Source organism: Ambystoma mexicanum, chromosome 5q (genome assembly GCF_040938575.1).
Source record: "Ambystoma mexicanum isolate Mex_15411 chromosome 5q, UKY_AmexF1_1, whole genome shotgun sequence".
Taxonomy (NCBI): Eukaryota; Metazoa; Chordata; class Amphibia; order Caudata; family Ambystomatidae; genus Ambystoma; species Ambystoma mexicanum.
Genome location: NC_090933.1, coordinates 792,442,447 through 792,463,875, shown reverse-complemented (window position 1 = coordinate 792,463,875; position 21,429 = coordinate 792,442,447).

Sequence of the window (21,429 nt, the reverse complement as noted above, 5' to 3'; positions counted from 1 at the left end):
TACAAAGGCAGTACATAGTGTAGTGAAATGCACACATACACTCTGTTGAGATGTCAAAGGAGAACACTCCAACGAAAGATGCAAAATTAACCTGCACAGTAACATCACTGCTTTAAACACACAAAGTTACTAACTTCATCTTTTTACAATCTCCTGAAAATCAACAGCATCTACACTGCAAAGGACATATCCAAAGAAATCTGGTCAATCCGCAAAAAAAAGTAAGTACAGTACTACCTTTATATTCTTACTGCTCCTCAAAGAGACTGTGTGGGTTATTTATTTAATTTGCGCACCAAAACAAACATTGATTTCTGAACTATTCTACCCATTTATTGAACAAAGAATAACAGGCAGAGTGGCTCACAAATCCCTTTGTTTTTGGAACTCAAATAACATAGAGAAGCCTTAGAATGTTAGTACTAGAAAAGAAATAGCTGTTTCAATTTTTTTTTTAATTCAATTTTTATTGATTTTACAGACAAGACTTCAACATTTTCATACATACATTACCTTCAGAACATAATATGAAGATTGAGGTGGCCTCATGCATATTACAAAATATAAATCGAAATATATATAACTTAATACCCGACCCCCCTCCCCTTCCTGTATGTCTGTTGGCGAAGCGGGAATGTTCCTCTTGCTTCGCGTTTCGGTCTTCAGCGGAACCTTGTCCTTGTGAATAGACATGGGCGCTTGTAAGAAAGCAGACAACTTTTACAGGCACAGTCTGGAGCATATTTTGGATCATTTTGGCACATTATGCACACATTTGTTCATGTAATATATTTGGCACGGAATTCAGACAATTCGTTTTCAACAGAGGTGCGGTCTCCATGAAGGGCGGCTGTGAGACTTGCCTTTCTAAAGATATTGCTGGCAACGCTTATCCATTCAGTTTTGGTGGGAAGGGCTGGTCTTTTCCAGGACATTGTGAGGCAGGCCCTTGCGGCTAACAGTAATCCCAAGACCATTTTAGGAGCTCTAAGGATTGTCTCTTCATCTTCAATTAGGCCGAATAGAGCCAGTAAGGGGTGTTTTCCCCTCTCCTCCTCATCTAATTCTTTGATCCAACTGAGAACTTCGTCCCGGTATGCTTGCACTGCACTGCATCCCCACCACATGTGCCAATAGTCTGCCTTATTACCACAGCCCCTCCAACAATGCGGGCCTACGTCTTGACGGGTCGTATTGCTATCTGTATAACAATTTGAGTGTATGCAGATTATATTGGCAAGAGATCGAGCATTTTGCAGTTTGCCTACACATTCGCAACCATAGCTCTTGTGAGAGCTGTCCACCTAAGTCCATTTCCCATCTGTTCTTTAGTGTGGTTGAGGGGGCTGTGTGGCTCTCTATTAATGCTGTGTACATTGTGCTTATTAGGCCTCTGGAGCCTGAGCATGTGTCTAAGAATGTTTCAAAGGGAGTAAGGTCCTTTTGGAAGTGATCTTTCCATACCTCCTGTGTCATTACGCCTTTCAGTTTTAAATATTGAAACACTGATAATGGGCCTATGGCAAGTGCTTCTTCGAGTTCTTGGATGCTTATAAAGGTCTTGCTTCTCCATAATTTCCCGGCTCTCTCTAGCCCAGCCTCATACCAGGACTGATAGCTCAGTGGTTCAGGTATGTCATCGCGAATCCCTGGTACGCAGAGGTATCCCAACGGGGAGGGCCACAACGTGACCCCTTTCATGTCTTTGCCCGGTTTCCATATCGCCCATATGGTGCCAAGAATTGGGTGGTTTTTAATGCTATTTCGTAGTTGGGGGCCAGGGACCCACAGCCACACCCCTACAGTGTATGGGCGGAGGTGAAAAGTATCTAAAGCTATCCATTGCAAATCTGTTTGCTGTATTAGATGCGGAATTAACTCGTAGTTGAGCTGCCCTATAGTACAATTCCAGGTCCGGGAGGCCCACCCCTGCATTGTCTTTCCTAAAATGAAGAAGAGATCTAGGGACCCTGGGTTGTTTTGTTTTGCCATAGGAAAGTCATTATTGATTTTCTGGTGGCAGTGAAGTATTCTTTGGGCATTTTGATGGGGAGCATCTGGAATATGTACAGTATTTTGGGGAGGATTACCATTTTATTAGCATTTAGGCGGCCCAGCCATGAGATCGTGAGTTTGGCACTTCTTTCCATGTCTTTCTGCAATGTTAGCGACAGGGTAGGAAAGTTAGCCTGGTACAGAGTGTCAGGTTTTCGGCTGATGTTGATGCCCAAATATCTAAGTGTGGTGAGGCTGACCTACATTGCTAGGGGGGTAAACCTATCCACCTCACCATCTCTATTTTTGTCGATTGGGAAGAGGATTGATTTTCCAGTATTGATTTTGAGGCCCGCTAATTGACCAAATTCATCAATTATATTTAATGCTGCCGGAACTGAATCAAGGGGATCGGTAAGGTGCAGACGTATATCATCGGCGTAAAGACCAAGTTTGTATTCTTTGTCTCCTACCTTAATGCCTCTGACCCTTTCATCAAGCCTCAGATTCTGTGCTAATGGTTCGAGGGAGAGAACAAATAGTATTGCGAATAGCGGGCAGCCCTGCCTTGTCCCTCTTTCCAATGTAAACCATCTGGAGCAGCCACCATTTACAGTTACCGACATCTGCGGGCATGTGTATATTGCCTTTATGGTGAGACGGAGTCTCGGACCTAGCCCTATCTCCACAAGGACCCTCTGCAGGAAGTCCCAGGCAACCCTATCGAAAGCCTTCTCGGCATCAAGGGACAGGAGGGTCGCGTCACCTTGCATTCCCTGTGCTTCGTGTATCAGGTGGAGAGTCTTTCTCATCGTGTCGGGCCCTGTCTCCCCATCACAAAGCCAACTTGGTGTGGGTTTATTAATCGTGGCAGGTGGGTTTCTAAATTGGCTACGATGACTCTTGGATATATTTTGGCATCTATGTTGAGAAGCGATATAGGTCGATATGATCCACAGTGTTTCAGATCCCTGCCCTCTTTCGGTATGACTGTAAGCAGGGCCTGTGTGAAGGACGGGGGCGCATGGCCATTCTCGAATATATCATTGAATAGGGTCATTAGGAAGGGGCGAGGAGCGTGGAGAATGATTTGTAGAAGCCTGGGGTGAATCCATCTTCCCCTGGTGCCTTCCCTGTTTTTAAACGCTTGATGGCGTCCAACACTTCCTCTACCCTGACCGGTGCTTCCAGGGATTTGGCTTCTATGTGTGTCAGTGTCGTGAGTTTCGCTTCCTCTAGGTATGTGTCAATGGCTCCTGGTGGGGGAGGTGGGTCATTGGTATACAAATCTTCATAGAAGAAAGCAAATGCTTCCCTTATTCCCTCTGGGGAGGACTCTATTGTGTCTACAAGTGTGCCATCTGTTCTCTCTATCACATCCACCCATCTCTCTGCCCTTTGGGCTCAGAGTCGAGCTGCCAGGAGGGCGTCTGCCTTGTCACCTTTTACGTAGTATTTTTGTTTCAAGTATTGCAGGGTCTGAGTTATTTTGGCCACTTCCAGTATTTTTAGTTCCTCCCTGAGTTTTCTGGCCTTGCTGATGTATTTTGATCTCTCCTGTGGGGTTGATTGTGCTAGTTTTTCTGCTGTAGATAACTTTTCTCTAATGTTTTTTTTCTAATAGGGGGTGGTCTCTTTTTTTTCAGGCTCCCTCCCTAATAAGGATGCCTCTCCAAGTGGCTTTAGCTGCTTCCCATATAGAAGTTTTCGCAACCTCCCCTGTGTCATTAGTGACGAAAACATTTTTTTTTATCTCATTTTCAAGGTCGTCCCTGAAGACCGTGTCTAACCACAATGATTCGTTGCATCTCCACTTTGTATTCCGGGGGGCAAATCCCTCCCACCGTATCTCCACCATGACCATGTCGTAGTTCGACCATGCAATGGGGTATATGTTTGCGGATTGGAGTGTTTGTACTAGGCCCTCAGAGAGGAATACATAATCAATTTGTGTGAGGGTCTCATGCGGGATTGAGCGGAAGGTAAAGCCGCGTCAACTGGGTGAAGGTGGCACCAGATATCGGTGAGGCCGTATAGGGTAAGGGTCATTTTGATATCGGCTTCCTCTTGGGGCTGTGGTGGATTGAGCACATATGTCTTTGTTTGTCTATCTAGGGAGCTATTCATCCAAGTGTTAAAGTCGCCCCCAAGGACTGTATGTCCTTGCGCCATGTTGAACACTTTTTCAGTATTTTTATGAAGGAATCTCTTTTGTCCCTGGTTGGGGGCATAGACTGTGGCGAGAGTGATAATCGTGTTCTGAATATTTCCGACGACTAGTGCCACCCTGCCATCTGTGTCAACCCATGTGTTCAGAATCGACATACAGAGGCTTTACCGGACCAGGATCCCCACACCCGCCTTTTTTGAGATGCCCGAACTCCAAAGGGAGTAACCTACACAACCTCCCGGGATCGCCCTTTCTTCCCCCTTCTGGTAGCGTGTTTCTTGGAGGAATAGGATGTCAATGTTAGACCGTTTGAATTCTCTGGCCACCATGGATCGTTTAGTGGGGGAGTTTAGTCCCTTTACATTGAGTGTGCATATGCACAGTTTGTTGTTGTTAAGTGTGCTCGACATTGTGAGTATTTGGTGTCTGTTTGGATGAAAAGCGTGCCTGTTTTAGTGCCTCTGTTGACTTGTAGAACCATTCACCTGGTTTTCTGCTAATGGAATACGCCATAAATGACCTGATGGTTGTGAGTGTGCGTTCCGCGCGCACAATGGATAATACAAATAAAGGTTCATCTTCTTCCCCTTGCCCCACCCCCTCCCTCTTTCCCCCCTCCACATTGAGTCAACTCAATGCCATACTGCCCCCTCCCCCCACCCCATGTGGCGTCTGATCCGGCCGGGTTAACATCACCCAGTCGCTATCAGACCACCAGTGTGGACCGCACAACACACGGTCCTGTCTATATAACAAACAAGTTAACTTTGAGCCCCCAGTCATACCATTGCATGAGGTAGGTTATACACCTCACCTCGCCCAAGTACCTTACCACTCCAAAATAAGTGTCATGTTCAGGCGTGTTGCAAGTCCGCCACGTCTCCCCCCTTTTCCCAGGCGGTACCTGTATTCACCGAGATCTACTTCCGTTCTTTAATGGTTGACTGTTAGTTGTTGGTCACCTTGCACTTCGTTGTGACCTTGTTTTGCTTCCATCCTTTGGTGTCTCTCCCAACGGAGAGTAATTGGGTTAATGGGGGAGTCAGTGTTCCGTGTCTGGGGAGGCATTCATCCTCCTGAACTTCCTGGATCCTTGTATCTTCCTCCTCCGGGGCCTTTAATACGCCATTCTCTGTCCTCATTCCTCTGCTCGCCGGAGGCTGCCCCCTCTGCCTGAGTGCCCAATAAGTCTGCTATGCAGTTGGAGATGTCTCGCTCGGAGATCAATTTTTATCTTCGTTCCTTCCCATTCAAATGTGAGCGAGAATGGATAACCCCAACGGTATCTTGTGCCTTTGTCCTTGCGAAATTTGCTGATTGGTAGATACTTTCTCCTCAGTGCCAGCGTGAGGGAGGATAAATCTTGATAGATGGTGATATTCGCTTCTCCCAATGTGATTTGTGGCATGAGCCTGGCTTTCAACAAGATTCGAGGTCTGTCTGCGTAGTTATGGAATCAAGCTAGTACCATTCTCGGGCCGCCTGGCCTGCCCCCAGCTCTGTGGATCCGATCGATTTTAGGTTCATCCACCGCATCATCCTTAAAAAGTAGCTTCAGAATGTCATGTAGGGATTTCTTTAGGTGTAGCTCGGATTCCCCTTCATTTTCTGGAATACAAATATACGTATGTTATTGCGGCGCTCTATATTTTCCAGATCATCAACCTTCATGCAAATTTCTTCCTCCTTGTTTTCAATCTCCGCGAGTCGCTGGTCTATTTGCATCTCCATCGTACTTGATGAGGATTGATTATGTTCAACTTCCTCGAGCCTCTCCTCCATTTTGTCTATTCTATTTGTGACTTTGTCGATTTTATTCCCAATGTCCGCTCTCATGCCCCTCATTTCAGTGAGTAGATCAGCAATGTCTGCTTTAGTCGAAGCTGCTTCTGGTCCTTTCAATGCCATATTTGTGCTCTTTGGTATTTTAGGCGTGTCTGGTGTCAAGGAAAACTTGTATTTCGCCAGTTTTTGCTTAGCATCCATAGGTAATGGAGAATGTCTCCAGATTGATTAGTTGAATTGGTGAAGGACAGGTTGCGTCCGAGGAGGGCACAGGCCCCAGACACTGGGGGCCCAACCCTAGGACCTTCAACTGTTTAATAGAGCCTCGGGGTCTGTGTCAGGCACTACCTTGGTGTAGAGATTGAGGCGTTATTATTCTAGGGCCAGAGGGATGTCGCTCGTGTGTGCTTCGCTGTGGGTTTACGGGCGGTATTCGTCGATTGACCATTGGGTTTGGGCGTCCAGTACAGGTTTTTGGCGGGTCTAACGCCTGCACCTGGGCCTACGAGGGTGGAAAACGTTGATGCAGTAAGCCAAAAGAGAACCTGCCGCTGGAACTCACCATGGGTCTGTACAGCACCGATGTCCCACTTCCTATGGGGCTGAGCTTTCAGCTGTGGACGTGCCCAACCGATGAATGAATTGGTTGGCGGGGCTGAGATTTGCCGCGGAGGCGGTCATTGTGATGGGAGAGTAGCAAGAAGAGAGGCTGTCTCCCGCAATCGGGCTCCACGTGGGCACCTCCAGCGGAAGAGGGGAAGGCCCCAGGGCTGCCGGCACCACAAGTCTGCCACCTTCCGGCGGCCTCTTTGTTCCCCAGAGATACGAAGGAGATGGTACCGTGGGTGTGTCTTGTCACGGTGGTCTTTTGGCTGTGGCGGATGATCGCATATGATTACGATCCAGTGTTCCCTCCCGGTGCGGGCTTATCAGGTCCGTTGTATGGAACCACAACAGCTTAAGACTTCATTCAGGGGCTTTACCAAGCCAGGGTCATGGGCGCCCCGCCGCCAGCTGCGTACATTGTCGTCGCGTAGAAAGTTTATGTATAGTCCGTGTTACAGCGGGGCTCTGGCGAGTTCTTGGTGAAGCCAACACCGATTTTCATCGGGTTTTCTTCAGGGTGTGCCGTGCACCTTCCGACATCCAATTCAATCGTTTCCCGGCTCGGGGTGGCACATTCCACTTTGTCGGACCTTAGTGAGGAGCTCACACGGAGAAGCTTGCCACCCGTGCACCCCCTGGTGGCTGATCGCTGTTTCAATTTTATACCATTACGTTTACTATTAATGCTTCTCCTCACCACTAGCTCACTTTGTACTCTCATCTGAAGCACAGTGTAGTAGTATACAAACAGAAAATTAGGCTCCCCAACTCATTATAACAGGCCAAAGCACATTCACACACCACCACAAACAGCTTCCCCATCGAACTCATGCACTCATCAACACAGCACACATACATTGTACAACAGACCAAACCATGCCTTCTTTTTTTCAACAGACCCCAAAGAATGCCTACCACAAAGCAAGTCCATAGAAAGGAACGTAGAAATAGAGCAAATGAAAATAAAAGTGTCCAAAGTAAGCATCCATCTGTAGCAGAGTTTGTAGAGAACGTTGGAACAAAACACCTAATACAGTCGTTTAGTGAAACAAGGAAGCTTCAACTACCGAAACTGTACCTCCTCTATCAAAATGTGGCATGAAACACAAAACATTTCACCAAAAATTGGCTACCAGTACTGCTAACAATGCTCCTATTAATCCTGATATAGTGACAAGAACCCATAGTAAAAAAAGTATTTTAGCAAAAATGTTTTGCCACAGAGTCCTTCAGAATCTAATAAAAAGAGGCCCGAAATCATCCTCAACCCTTAAAACCTATCGTAGAAAATTAATCCTACAAACTCTCGTAGACAGTGCAATCCTTCTCAAAAGGAAGTTGTTTATATTAGTGTTAAATAGGATGAAACCACTAACAAAACTAAGTACTAAACTACAAATGAAACTTGCCAATAAACGGAATGTGAACAAAAATAACTTGAATATTTGTGGAGGTGAATGGAGTCACACAACAACCACAGAACCATATTTTAATGAAGAAGCATACAAACATAATCAAACAAACACAATTGCCATCCATAGCAGTGGACGAGGGTATGAAATAATCAATAATACCATCATGGAACAAGAAACACTGCTTACAAAAGTATCCCCTGAAAACTCAGAATTACCTCTCGATTCGACTGAACCAGACCGTCCAGTATACAAATGGCCATGCACGTCAATGTGTGACATTCCTAACAAATCTTTCAAATCTTTACGTCAGTTCCTCAACTATTATGTGAAAGGTAAAGACAAAATTAAAATGAAAGTGCTGCAAAATGTGGATATCTGTCCAGTGCTCAAATACACAGGACTACAAGGACATTCATTAGCCTGCATTTCAGGACCTATTTGCAAAAGCACCTTCCATGATATCAAAAGGATATCAATACATGATTCAAATGTAAGACATCTAGTGTATAAAATGTACTATGTTAAAAGTCCAGCTTTAGAATTAGCCAATTTAAATAACACTCTTCTGCATGGTACACCCACATACCTACAACAAGAAATTGACTGTATCCAGAGAAAATATTTTGGAAGTGAAAGCCACTTACAAAATGCAATAGTTTTAGAACAGACTAGCAACAATTCTGCACATAGCAACCTTCTATTACACACATACAAAAAATAAATACTAAAATTTAAAAGTGCATCAGCTGAAGTACCAAACCATGTCTGTGTGTGTTGCCGCAGAACGTTTTACAAAAGAAACACAAAAAATATAGACATATACAAAATAGAAGACAATGAAGATTCCAATGGTTTGAATTAGATCTACAGAAATCAAATATCAAATAAGTGAACCCCTAATATGTTGCAGTTACTGCACTGCAAAACTGGGCAACAACCAAACTCCTTCACGTGCTATCACACATAATTTGGAATTGTTCCCACTACCAAATCCCCTGCAACAACTCAATTTATGTGAGAGCATCATAATTCAAACAGTTCACCCATGTCAAGCAATTATACGCCTTCAACCAAAAACAGCAAAATTACCTCCCTCTGAATTGGTGAAAGGCATTTGTGGCAAAGTAGTTTACTTGCCATTAGATCTAACAGAAAATGTACACATCAATTACCACAAGCAAAGACAAACCTATTAGGGAAAGTAAATCAGGTACTTCTTCAAAGAAGGAACACAAACTCTGAAAAAAGCACTCAGAGACAGAACTAGGTGGGCCATTCAAATTTTCAAATGAAACTGGTGTAAGTTGCTATGCAAATGTAGCAATGAATATTCTATTTCAATTGCCACCAATTGTTAACAATATTTACTTACACAGTACAGACCGATTGTGTTTCCAAATGTTAGTCCTTCATAGAAACGCAACAAACAATCCTGACAAAACACTTACAGTGTTCACGGAATAAGACAAGAATTGGACTACTGTGTTGGAATGATGAGATTCACAATATCCTGACAAGAAGATCCACAAGTATTTCTAATGTACTTACTACAAGTATTGTAAAAGAAAAACATACCTATAAATGAAATCTTCCAGATTTCATACATATGGAAACATACATGCACTCTCTGTAACAATGTGATAAAGGAACAAATCCCAAATGAGCAATTTGTGTATGTATCCATCCCTAATTGTGAATCCATTCCATTTCAGCAACTTGTACAGAATGCAAACCATGGCAGATTATGTGCTATGTGCAATTCAGATAATCGCTCCACCTTACCGATACAAACACATAGTAACTACATAATACTTATGCTTCTACGTTACAATTCAGATGGTACCAAAAACAACTGCAAACTGACTGGATTCACACACGGTCAAGTGTCACTTGGAAAGAAAACCTTAACAACAATAGGTATAATCTACCTTGCAGGAGCTACATTAAAAAGAAAAGTGGATGGTTCGAATGTAATGATAGCACCATTACTCTAAAGCAGAGATTGCCAATTAATCTTACAAATGCATATTTAATCTTCTTAAAGCCAAAATTTAATAACTAATGTGTACTACAACAGTAACAAAAATTCAAGTAAACAACTATAAACAGTTAGAATACGCCAACAGGTATCTAACTGCCCAAGAGTGTATAACAACCACACAGATAAATGAATACCACAGATCGGTAAGAAAAAATGCACAGTTAGAATACGCCAACAGGTATCTAACTGTTTTTAAAAATCTGCAACAAGCCAACAGACATAACATTAATCAGAAACAACAAGGACACACTCACAGAAAACCAAGAAATAGTTTGTAGCATAGCAAAGAAAGTTATTCTTTTTAATACAACAAGGATTTTTTTACCCCAGACCCAAGGATTAGAAAAACAAACACAGAAACTGAGCAAAATGCACAGTACACTGGTTTGAAAACTAAATATGAGGGTCCAAAAAAAAGTAAAATGTCTATTGTACAATGTTATAAGTCTTCATGAAATATAAACACTAATATGCTCTTTTCTTTTATCACAGAAATTAAAAAAGGATATTTCCGCCAATTACCAAAGTCATGTAAGAAATATATGGATTCTCAGCAAAGTAAACAGTAAGTATAATTGCACACATGGCATACATATTCCAATCTGCACGTCTAATCTATGGCAGTAATATGGTGCAGTGGCTGTAGGCAGGGCCTACCATCTTGGATGTATAACCTACCACCTACACCCTGTGGCCAAGCAACCAAGACTATAGGTCATACCCACAACCAGCGCAGCATATCAAAACCATGGTGCTTATAATATCACTACTTATAAGTTTACTCTTGGGTGCATTGTCTGCAGCCATTCACCTTAGACTGTAGTTCGTTCACACAACCACCGCACCACAGCACACCCATGCTGACTTATAACCTCACTGCTTATCACTTCAGTCTTGGGTGCATGGCCTTTGCCATACACCCAAGACTCTCGGTCCTGGCCAGAACCACCACAGCATATCGCACCCATTATGGCTTCTAACTTCACAATGTATAAATTTGGGTTTGGGTGCGTGGCCCAGGCCCTCCCCACAACCCCCCACAACCACCTGAGTGATGTGCGATACTACGGGTGTATCTATAGCTTTGACATGCTGCAGTGGTTGTGGCCAGGGCCTAGAGTCCTAGGTGTATGTCCATAGATATTTCAATGCATGGGTGTGCAGTGGCTTATAACTCCAGTGCTAATAACTTTGTTCTTGGGTGCATGGCCGAGATAAGCAATACTACAGGTGTATCCATAGCTGTGACATGCTGCGGTGGTTGTGGCCAGGGCCTAGAGTCTTGGAAGTAAGGCCTACGGCCTACAGCCATGCACCCAAGACTCTAGATTCTGGCCACAACCACTGCAGCATATTACACCCATGGACGCTTATAAATCATTACTACACCCATAGAGTGAAACATAATAACTGTAGCAAGTCCTTACATCTTTGTTCTGGGGGGCATGGCCTTTGGCCATGCACCCAAGACTGTACACACTCCCCACAACCATCTGATCAATAAGCAGTACTACAGGTGTATCCATAGCTGTGACATGCTGTGGTGGTTGTGGCCAGGGCCTAGAGTCTTGAAAGAATGGCCTACGGCCATGCACCCAAGACTCTTGGCCCTGGCGACAACCACCGCAGCATATTACACCCATGGTCGCTTATAAATCATTAGCACACCCATAGAATGAAACATTGTAACTGTAGCAAATGCTATCCATAGAAAAAAAACATTTAACTACTCCATGTACGCAATTTCAATGTTTGCGAACACCATGTGTGTCCTTAGAACAGTTTCAAGTTCCCTGTGCACAGCACGGACTGAAGTACTATCCTTATGAGACCGCTCATTTTCTGGACTTACAAACATCCCGAACAAGGCGGCCATAGGAAAAACATCATTAACACTTACCACCTGAACAAATTCAGTATTTCACAAATCTCTTACTGTCTACACCTCCCCAAGCACTCTGACACAGCAAAACAGTTTCCAAAATAGCAGTTTGCCGCTGGTCGCCGCCGCGCTGTCGGCACATCCATGATGTCGGGTGCATCCAAACAATCTGACGCAGAACACGCCTCACTGCAGCCAATCGGCAGAGATGTTGCGTGTCCGCAGTCATGACGCCAGCCCCTTAGCCAATCGGTATCTTGTCCATGGAGCGAACAGGGAAGTGTGACCGCGGAGTGGACATAGATATCACTAATTTTTTAGACCTACTTTTTGGTCATTTTAAATAAAACTACTGCACAGATTGTCACCAAATTTACAAAATGCACGCTTTCGGGACCAAGCCCTTGCCCCTGCCGTGAAAATCCGTCCAGCGGTTTGGCCTGTAGGCATGTGCAAGGTTTTTCCCCTATTCAGTCTATGGGAAAAAAAGACGTTTTGGGACCCCCCTGATAACTTTTCCCCCCCTGGACCAAACATCACCAAACTTTGCAAAAAAAGTAGAGTAGCACACATACTTTTTTTGCAAAGTTTGGTGAGGATTCGTCCAAGGGGACGGAGTTATAGGCCACCCAAAAAGTGCTCTTCCTATGTAAACAGCAACTTAACCATATCTACACAGCCACTACCGAGGGGAGGAACAGTCTTATTATAAATAAAGTGTAGCATAGCAATGCAGCGATGATGGAAATATCTTGCTACATTCACAGGATCTAGAGAGCAGTGTTCTCCTGGAGTTTTTATATCTATGTTTGTTTTGTTTTTGTTTTCTATGCGTAGGAAATTGTGTAAATCCTCCCATGCATATTCTGCACAACTTAATGTTACACACCAAGTAGGTGAGCCAAGGTTTCTTATCCTACAGCGTACATCTCTATGACATCGGAACCAGTATTTTGTTTGTACCACGCATGTTTGCTAAAAGATTTGTAATACTTGACTGTAAAACCTCATCGATTTCTTGTACTTTTTGTAATAATTGCGTAGCTGACATATTTTGAAAATGGGTACTTGATTTTAATGTGTGTGCAACTCTGTAGCAGAGAGTTGCTAGTTCACTTTCAAAGAAAAGGTGGAATATGTATTCCACATTTTGTCTGAACCTGAGGTCGTCAGAATACATTCGTAGAGAGTGATATTCTGATGCTGTTATCTGTGTGGATCTATCATCGTACCTTCCTCCTTTTCCAGTAGGAAAGAGTAGCAGAGAGGCCCGTGCTTCTATACTTTTTTCCCATATGCTTATTGGAGATCCTTTGGCTTGTTGCATTTGGTACGTTTCAAGTGCATCATCTATAGCATCTTTAGAGTGTAAAAGATTAATTGTTTAATGGTCTAAAATATTGGATTCTGTAGTAGGATTTAGAAGTTCAAATTGACCAGTTTCTGGTGACTCTTGAATTATTTCAATGGTTTCTCTCAGGTTTTCTTCAATATTAATTTCTTTGTAGTATTCATTGTTGTTTTTTAGATATTGCAGGGCTTGTCTAACTTTATGTAAGTCCACGAGTTGTTGCCAATTTGTTTTGTCTTTTGTAGGTACGCCATTTACTAAAACAATTAAAGATTGCTTTATTGGCCGTTGCACTCCTAGATTGTGTACATTTTCTGGGAGATCTAATGGTAAATAAACTACTTTGCCACAAATGCCTTTGACTAATTCAGAGGGAGGTAATTTTGCTGTTGTTGATTGGAGGCGTATTATTGCTTGAAATGGATGCATTGTTTGAATTATGATGCTCTCATATAAAGGTAGTTGTTGCAGGGGTTTTGGTAGTGGGAATAATTCCACGTTATTTGTGATAGCATGTGCAGGCATTTGGTTGTTGTCAAGTTTTGCAGTGCAGTAATTGCAAAGTATTAAGGTGTCAGTAATGTCGTATTTGTTTTCTGCTATAGGGTAGAGAGCTAATTGGAACTATATCAAATCTTCATTGTCTTCTATTGTGTACTTTATGTCTATAGTTTTTGTGGTACTTTTATAAGAAGTCCTGCGGCAACACATGCAGACATGGTTTGGTATTTCAGCGAAGGTACTTTTAAACTTTAGTATTTCTGCTTTGTATGTGTTTAATATAGAAGGTTGCTATTTGTACAGTAGTTGCAAGTGTGTTGTATGTCTATTTCATTTTGTAAGTGGCTTTCAATTCCAAAATATTTTCTCTGGATATGGTCTATTTCTTCGATTAGTTTTACGGCTGTACCATGTAGAAGATGGTTATTTAAGTTGGCTAGTGCTAAAGCAGGACTTTTGAAATGATGGAAGGTGCTTTTGCAAATAGGTCCAGAAGTGCAGGCTAATGAATGTCCTTGTAGTCCTGTGTATTTGTGCGCTGAACAGGCATCCATATTTTGTAGTAGTTTCATTTTGAATTTGCCTTTGTTTTTCACATACTGATTAAGGAACTGGCGTAAAGATTTGAATGATTGTTTGGCAATGTTACACATTGATGTGCATGGCCATTTGTAGACTGGACGTTTTGGTTCAGTAGATTGGGGAGGTGATACTGAGTTTTCTGGGGATATTTTTGTGAGCAGAGTTTCTTGTTCCATAATGGTGTTATTAAGTTGTTCATACCCTTGTCCACTGTTAAGTATGGCAATTGGGTTTGTTTGCATTTGTTTATATGCTTCTTCATTAAAATATGGTTCTGCGGTCGTGGTGTGACTCCATTCACCTCCACAGATGTTTAAGAAGCTATTTTTGGTGACATTCCGTTTATTGAGAAGTCTTTTTTGTAGTTTAGTAGTTAGTTTTGTTAGTGGTTTCATTCTGTTTAAAACTAAAATAAATAACTTCTTTTTTTAGAAGGATTGCACTGTCTACGAGAGCTTCTAGGATACATATTCTACGGTAGGTTTTAAGGGTTGTGCATGATTTCTCTTCTGTTTTGAAAAGGTTCTGAAGGACTCTGTGGTGGAACATGTTTTGTAAAACATTTGTTTTGGTGTGCTTACTTCCACTACATCCTGATTTATAGGTCCAATGTTAGCAGTAGTGGTAGTTGAAGTCTTGTTAATCACTTTCTGATTGGTTTTACATTTTGATAGAGGAGGGAAAGTTTCTGTACTGGAAGCTTGTTTTCTTTCACTTAATGACTCTTTTAGCTGTTTTGTTTGAACTTTTTGTACAAAATCTGCTAGAGATGGATGTTTATTTCGGACATTTTTATTTTGATTTTCTCTACTTCTGCGTTGCTTTCTACGGAGTTGCTTTTTGTTAGGCATTCTTTGGGGTCTGTTGGAGAAAAAAGAAAGTGTGGGTTGGGCTGTTGTGCAGTGTATGCGTGCTTTGTGCATGAGTGTCTGAGTATGATGGCAAGTATGATTGTGGAGGTGTGTGATTGCGCAATGGGCAGGTATATCAAGTTGGGAAGGCTATTCTTGTATTTGTGTGTTACTATACTGGGCTCAAGATGACAATATAAAGTATGTAGCTGGCAAGGGGAAGCACTCATACTACATCTAATGGTAAAGGGTTAATATATTTGTTTCTTCTACAACACTGAAGTGCTAGTGTTTTTGAGTACCAATTAGAACATTATGTCAGTTTTTTACTTACTTTTCTGTACCGAAAGAGTAGGTTTCTTCTAAATCCTTGTTCGTACTTCAGACGCTGCTGCTTTTCAGGAGACTGGTGTTCACTGAAAGTGTAAAAGAAAGAAGTGCATATGTGTGTTTATAGCACTTTTGTTAATGTAGATATTGTTTTGCACTTTTCCTTGCCTATGTGCATCCTGTATATTTTATTTAGAATCTGTTAGCTGAATATGTTTTTCAAATGAGCATAATAGTAAACGTATAGATCACACTTATTTTTTTAACGTTATGTTAATGGATGTTAAGAGATAGAAGAAATAATCATATGCATATTGTGCTATTTTTAAATGCATTCAATGGATGCCTGTGTGAAGGTGTGGGTAATAAAGCAGAAGGATTTGATATAGAGGCAGTGGTTATGTTTGATCTGGGAGCCTTTCTAATGATATTGTCTGTGTGTGTGCGTGAATGAAGATGTATGTACTCATCCTGGCTCCGTGTAATTTTATAACACACTGGAGAGTCTTTTTCATAATTATACTCTTATTTTTCACACCTTATAATATGAAACAATATTTTTAAAGATAGGTGTGTGTGTAAACAAACATTTGGAGAGCTGTAAGCTTTGCAAGTGACACTTCATCATAGCAGATGGGAGACATTACAGTAAGTTAATTTTACAGTTTATACAGGGTCAGTGGCATTTACTCTGTTCATATTTTTATTTATTTTGTTTTACATTTTTAAATCGCTTACACAGCCCGCGGGCTATGAAGCGCTGATACAGGAATTGTTTGTTTTTTAGTTGCGTAATTATTTTGTCTTAGTGGCGTATTTATAACGCGCTTAAACACCCAGAAGTTTCTAAGCAGGACCCGGGGATCGAATTTGTGTTGCTTTGTGTCGTCTTGCTTACAAGGCGTGCATGTTGCCGCTGAGCTATGCTTTCGGGATGTATTTTTATTTCTAGAAGAGGTCTACATGTACTGTGTAGAAAATATTCATACCTGTAGTCTGTGTTCTTGCATGTGGATGTGCTTGAATCTGCAAGTGGAAATCTTGGGAAGTTTTATCATAGTTGTTGCTGTAGGTCCTTTGCAGTGACAGCCGAATTGTACTGAGAGTGATCAATAGTACATCTAAAGTGCTGATCTGTGATGACAGAGTTAGATGTAGAGTTCTTGGATGTGATTGGTGCATGATTGTGTGACTGCTTAATAGTAGCCGATGAGGAAATGGTGCAGAGAGTGCAGTGGAAAGGGTAGAAGGGCTGCCCTCAGTGTTACTTACGTGCTCCACGGACAGCGCGGCCGCAGACAGGACATGCTACATCCGGGGTTTCTGAGCATGAAGTGGGAGTTTATTTTGAGGATTCACCAATCAGGTGTTGAGGTTCTGCTTCATATTGAGAGAGGCTGTGTATAGTGAAGATGGCGGAGGTGCAGAAAGTCAGGGTGTTGGTGGTTGGAGATATGCTTGTGAATAGTTTGGAGCAGTATGCGAAATCTAGGAATGTGGCTCACCATTTTGACACAAGGAGTGGATGTGATGTGGAGCACTGTGCCTGATTTGAATTTGCAGGCAATTCTAGTAGTTTGTCAGGATGTGGCTAGGGTTCATAGTCCACATGTAGTTGTCTGACACTGTGGTGCTGTGCATTTGGGCTATGTTAGTGGCCCTACTTTGTTGCAAGATCTGCAAAATATGGTTGAGGCAATCATGTAAGTCCTTCCAAATGCTAAGGTTATTTTTTCTGGGTTGAAACCTAGGGCAATATGGGATAATAGTTTTGTTTTTTGTCCTGAGCAAAATGTTGCTAGCTGCTTAGTCAACCGAGGCATGTTTGGTTTTATGACTAGATCGGGCAGGTTGTTTTGCAACAATGACAACAGTGACTCTGGTAATGTTGATTACTTTAAGGAAGATGGCATTTCTTTATCTTTTATGGGAAATGCTATGCTGTTTTGGAACGTAAGGGTTGCTTTGGAGAAGATAATGTGAAGATTTTTGGAGGAAAATAAGAAAAGAAAAACAAAAACTATAGAAAAATAAAAGGTGTTTCTGAAGCATCAGCAAAAACCCCCCAAAAAAGGCTCTTTTCAGAGCCAAACTCAAAGGGCAAATGGGGCACACTATTTAATTTTTCATCCCCCAGGCTCAGATTTTTCGATTTGTCCACGGACAGCGCGGTTGTCCGCAGATAGCGCGTATTACATACAGGAATTATGGGGTAGAGTGGCATGCAAATTAAACTGAGCAGAGCAAGGGATTGGTCAATAAAGTTTACTGAATGTGTTGAATAAGAAGTGAGTTTGTTAGTACGTCTTTTTTTCCTGATAGAAGAGCAGATAGCTATGGCTGTGTGTTTCAGAAAGTGGATTGTTTGGATTTTTGGAGATTTGTGGATAAATTGGTTGGAGGTGCATGCAGATTGCTGTGGAGTGGCTGCACATCTTGATTCTCTCATGTGGAAGTGCACTGGCATGGAGTGCGTGGAATTAAGTGGGTGGATTTGGTACCTCTCTGTGCTTCTTTGGTGACACAGTGTCATCCAGACATTATTATTATTCATTGTGGAGGGAACAGTTTAGAGCATGTGTCTGGAATCTCTTTGCAATTTGCAATGAAAGAAGGACTTTGGAAAGTCATGGACATGTTTCCAAACTCCAGAATAATGTTATCCCGTATTGCGCAGAGACGAATGTGGCTGCGTTCTTTTTCATTTGGTCCACAAATGGAGAAAGCAAGGCGCAATGTTAACAAGGCTGTTTGTGCCTTTTTTAGAGATGTTGGTATGTCCTCTTTTCAGAATGAAACATTTTTGTTTTGTAGCATACACATTTTTCGCAGAGTTGGAGTACATCTTACCTATGCCGGCAATCAGATTTTTCTGCAAAATATACAAAATGCATTGCAACCTTTTTTGGAATTAGAGCAATTCATTTTGCAGTAGGTGTTGACCATTTGAAGTTTTTGAAACATAAAAAAAACACGACAAAAAGACATTTTCATAGCCACCACTTCCTCCCAGAGAAAAGTGCAATTGTTGTGACAGGGCAGCACTGCACAGTTTTTAGATGTCGGCAGAATTCTAAAAAATGCACAGGGCCCTGCACTATTTATTTGTCACTTCTGTTTTTAAACTGTGAAAGGCGGCTCTGAAAAGAGCCCTTGTTCTTTTTTTGTTCTATATTTTTTATTTTTTTTTAAACACAACACACAAAGAAAGGAGGGGAAAGGAGGGTAAGGAAGGGGCACCAACCATGGGGATAAGAAAGGGCAGGTGGAGAGAGGAAGAGGTAGGGTGGGCCTTATTCAGGTAGGTTTCAAACCTTCTGATGCTCCTTGACCGTAGTCTCGAAAGCAGTCCAAAGGTTCTCCCCCCTGCAGAGTACTGCGTCGCAGTACATGCACAATATTGTGACCCTCGAAAGGTAAGGGTCACCAGCATCATGAATGATCTGTGAGGCAGCTGGAGGGATGCACTGTCCCACAGGAGTGTCTTTTGTGGTGACAGGAGTGGAAACGGAGGATACTGCAGAGGAACTCAACCTACTAAAATTATCGCAAGGTACAACCTTATGAATAGCCCCATTGTGGAATGACTTTTGAAGGTGTTGCTTCATTGATGTAGTACCAAAGCTATACAAACCAGCCTTGCCATGACTCAGCACCATGTGGCGCTGAGTGCAGATCACTTTGTTCGCTTGAGATTTTGACTTTCCATCAACGGTGGTAAATAACCGCCACACCCAAAACTCATGATGAGTGCTAGTAATAGGGACTTCCACTACCTCATCCTCTTCATCCTCTTCATCCGTCTCCTCTGCATCCTCACACCTGTACCCCTCTGCAGGCCCTTGGTGATGTGGTGGTGGTGGAGGGGGTGGGGGTGCTGATGCCGAGGTAGTAGCAGCAGAACCAATTTGGGATGCTATCTGGAAGGTTAATAACCAGGAACTAGGAACGAGGAACCAAGAACAGCACCCTGCACAATTGTCCTGTTTTAAATCTTGGAAATCCAAAAGCAGAATGAGGATCAGCTCTGGGGTGTGGTCTTTTATAGGGGTGCTGGGCCGCACTTCGCGGACACCCGCGTCATCCCCAAACACCAATAACGTGCTCAATAATCGGCAGGGACATTGTGTGGGACATGTGCAATGATGAACTTTTGCTGTTAAATACCTTGGATTGCTCAAAAAAGCAGTTTTCAAATGTTCGGGGGCTCGGACAGTGTCTGCAAATAAGGACACAGGCGCAGCATGGGTGCAGTCACATAATGACATCACCGACACGTTCGCTAATGGGGAGGCTCTCTGCAGGCCACCAAATGCACAGTGACGGTTGTGAACATGCACTCTGGTGTTCTATGGACAGTGTTCTGGTCCCTGTACTAATTAGAAGTGTGACACACGTGCGGCGGACAGTTGTGGAGAGGTGCGATGTTCGTAGGACCCAAGTGAGTGATGCGCATGTGCGCGGGTGTTCTACAAACAATGTTGAACTCCCCTAATAAAATAAATGTGCTTCAAAACTTTGCAGACAGGCGCACGGGATATGTGTTCTATGGATATATTCATTCTGGTTGTGCACATTACGAGCAGTGGGGGTGTTATTAGGACACCCCTATTTTGGGTGATTGCGGACAGGTGGACATCTTGTGTGTTCTTAGGACATCTTAATTTTAATTAAGAACAGTACAAACAGGTATGTTGTCCGTAGGACACCCTCATTTGGGTTAATTGCGAACAAGCGGACATCTCGTTTGTTCTGAGGACATCGGCATTTCAATAACGAACAGTATCAACAGGTGTATTGTCCTTAGGACACAATCATTTCGGTTAATTTTGGACTGGCGGAAATCTTGTGTGTTCTAAGGACACCTCCATTTTAGTTACGGACAGTACAAACAGGTAATATGTGCTTAGGACATCCCCTGTTGGTTAATTGAGAACAAAAAAAAAAATAAGACACAGGCATATACTAAGAACACATTTAAAATTGTATTATTGTTTAACAGTAGAAAAATTAGGAAAGAGAGGGGGAAGCAGAAACTGAAAGAAAAACGGGGGAATTAGGGGTTTGGACATGATGTATGGGAGGGGAGGAAGGGATGGAATTTTCATCGTACCGTTTTTCTTGGTGGGGAGGGTTTGGGGATAGTTGGCTAGAACATGGAGAGGGGGAACATGTGCATGTGGGACAGTGGCATTTAATGTTTTCTTTAATGTGGTCCACAATACACTCTTTTAGTTGATTAGTACGTGTTGTAGTAATAAATCAATTTTCAGTTCCATTTGTTTGAGAGGATCTTCTATTATCTCTTTTGGTGTATTAGTGTTATTGGTTGTCTGGTCTTTTTAAAAAAAATGTGTTAAGTACAGATAAAGTAATGGTTATTAATTGGCTTATATAGAGAAATGTTGTGTTTACCATTATTATCACTCTCTTCACTCATTTCATCTCGTAGGAAATACTCTTCCAGCCATTCCAAAGTACTGGATATTTCTGTGTTAAAAAAATAAGTATTAGTTTTAGTGTACATAACACAGAAAATGTATAAGTATATGAAATAAATGTAGTGTACTTACTACTATTTTACTTTTGCTGTTACTGGTGTGTAAGTATGCGACCCTGCAGCAGCGCCAGTTACTCCGCCAAACCCGCCCTGTGTGCCAAAAACATCGCACAAATCCCGTGCATGGTGCAAAGGCCAGTGGACCAGCATACAGCTCCCCAACCACGAAAAATGTGCTATAAACGCCACATAGCCCTCATGCACCAGCGAAATCACATGTAAAACTCCCTGCGCACCACTTGGAATATGCATGCCCTGCTCGCGCCAGCGAAATCGCATGGAAAACTCCCTGCGCACCCCTCGGAAATCACGTACATCGCTTGCGCCAGCAAAATCGCATGGAAAAAGTTCTCCCTGTGG